The sequence below is a fragment of the Neophocaena asiaeorientalis genome, unplaced genomic scaffold (genome assembly GCF_003031525.2).
Source record: "Neophocaena asiaeorientalis asiaeorientalis breed wild unplaced genomic scaffold, Neophocaena_asiaeorientalis_V1.1 scaffold153, whole genome shotgun sequence".
In the NCBI taxonomy this organism is placed as follows: Eukaryota; Metazoa; Chordata; class Mammalia; order Artiodactyla; family Phocoenidae; genus Neophocaena; species Neophocaena asiaeorientalis.
In genome coordinates this window covers 1,791,580-1,794,248 of record NW_020171982.1, presented here as the reverse complement: position 1 = coordinate 1,794,248, position 2,669 = coordinate 1,791,580, and positions in this window count along the sequence as shown.

Here is a 2,669-nt window from a genome sequence, read left to right as displayed (position 1 = left end):
AGATACTAATCCATTGGTCTGGGGCTGGGTCATGCATCAGTAGGTTTTAAAAGCCCCCAGGTGGTTCTTATCTGTTCCCAGAAGACCGTAGAGAGCTGCTGTAACTCATAGACAGATAAGAGTCTTAAAATGTTAAAGAGGGTTTAGCCTGGTGGTAATGTATAGACTAGATTAGAGCATGGAGGATGGAGGAGATGGGTCAACTGGGAGGCTATTGCAGGTACCTAGGCATGTGGAGATGAAAATAAAAACAAAGAACAACTAAAGGGATGGGTTAGAGACAGCACTGAAATCAGGAGACCTCCCTCAGCTCCGCTGACCTTGCTGTTACTGGCCTGTTGTGTGCCATGGGAAAAGTCACAACTTTTCTGTCGTATTTTGGAAAGTAATGCACACAGTCCATGTTGTCTATATCGTGAAATGGTGGAGCTGGGAAAAGATAGAGATATCTTTGACATGTTTGTATTGGTGAGATTGATGACCAACTAAAACTGGAGAAGGGAGGCATGAAAGATACTTCTAAAGGTATGAGCCTGTGGAATTGAGTGAGCCTTCTAACAGAAAAAAAAAAAAAAAAATTTGGAAACGGAATCATTCCTGAAGAAAAATGGCAGTAGGCAGAGATCAGAGGTTCTCAGCCGGGGGCAATTTTGGTCCCTCCCGAGGAGGCATTCAGCAATGCCTGGAGACATTTTTGGTTTTCATTAATTGTATGTGAACGTGCTATGTCATCTAGTGAGTAGAGGCCAGGGATACTGCTAAACATGGTACAATGCACAGCACAGCCTCCTACAGCAAAGTATTATCCGGTACAACATGTCAATAGTGCCAAAGCTGAGAAAACTGATATAGACCTTAAAAACAGAGTTGGAAGGGGCAAAGACATCATGATTGTGTAATTCGATTCTTTAATTTCACTGATGAGTAAAATGAAGTTCAGAGATTAAATGACTTGGCTAAGGTTCCCAACAAATGGAAGCCAAATTGTCAGAACTGAAATTCAGTTCACCTGACTACCAGCCAGGGCTCGTTAATGGGGAACCCGTCTAATCCCTCACTCCATTTGGGCATGGCCCGGAGAGTATTCAATTGGAAATGCTTGGTACCTGCCCCAGCTGGGAAGTCTGGTTTGAGGGCTAAGTAGTTTAGTGGTGAGGTCTCCATCTGGGAGTAACCAGCAGAGATATGTTTGATTTCCGAATAAATTTAGGAAAGAAACAAGAAAATGTAACAGAAAATCTAAACAAAGAAGAGCAGAGGACCCAGGGTGCTCTTAGAGTGAAGGTCAGAAACACCAGGGGAACTGTTTTGACTCGGTGACTTTGGAATCAAGTGAAAAGGAATGGCTAACAGCGTGAAATGAGGCATAGAAGCCAGGTGGGATAAGGCTTCCAACAGCCATTAGACTTCTCAGGTGGAGGTCATGGTGACACTTGGAGGAGCATTTCCATTAGGTTGTTGGGGGAAAAGGGGAAATTTCAAAGAGACAGAGAGAAGGAGCAATTGGGTAATGAAGAAATGTGGGTTGTAAATGCCAAGCGTCTCCTCGTGAAAAAGAGATGATCCGGACCTATGGGATAACAAGGTCAAGTCAAGGACTCAGGAGGGCAGGAGCTTCACCTGTGATGCCAAGAGCAAAGGGGAATTGGCGGCTTTGGATGGACCTGGAGCGCACACACACAAGCCAACGCAGAGCTGCGGCGATGCCGGGATGTGCGCACTAGATGGCAGTAGCGGGGCCCTTTCGGCTCGGTTCGCGGTCCTATAAGACGCTGCTTGTTTAAGTACAGTCGCATTTAGTTGGAGCTGCAGGGGAGTGAGGGAGAGGAGGGCAGGAAAGAGGAGAGCCGGGGAGCTTGGGGAAGAAGGGGGCTCGCTGTGTTTACACTAGACACAGCTCTGAGCGTCCGTCCAGCCCCGGGCTCGCGCTCTTGCGGAGGAGAGCGAAGCCGTTCTGGGTCCGGCCGTCCTGCGGCAGGAGCCTGCTCCGTCCGGGTTGCTGGAGCCGGCAGAGCCCAGAGGGAAGCCGACGGAACGAGCGGCGCGTTTTTCTAGAGAGAGCGCGAGCGAAGAGGCAGAGCCGGAGCGCGCGGGGGAGCATCGCTTCGAGCGCGGCGGAGACATGAGGACCTACTGGCTGCACAGCGTCTGGGTGCTGGGCTTCTTCCTGTTCCTCTTCTCGCTGCAAGGTAAGTGGGGGGGAGGGGGTCCCGGGGGTCCCCGGCCCCTCTCGCCCTCCTTCCCGCCACCGGGCTTGGGGGGTGGGGTCGGGGGAGTGAGGAGCGCTCGGAATCTGGACGGAACGAGGCTTATTTACAAGTGCTGCGGTGCGCTCCCTGCCCTCGCGGCTCCGCGCCAGCCTGGGTCCCGAGGCGTGCAGGACTGTGCAGACTTGCTGCATTACCCCTGTTAGTGGGGAGATTTGGAACCGGTGTGTGCGTGTGTGTGTGTGTGTGTGTGGGCGGGGGTGGGCGCTCGTGCGAGGGGTGGTGGCGGCGGAGCTGGGGTTGCTCCTCTGTAAACTCCAAGCGCCACCGCGGTGTTCGCTGTCCCCGCGTCCCCGGTGCTGATACCACTGCATTCCTCCTCTTTCAGGAAGGAATTGGGTTTAAGTTTAGGAGGAGGCAGGGTGTGCACTTGGCACCGGGTACTTGTATCTCGGTGCAAAA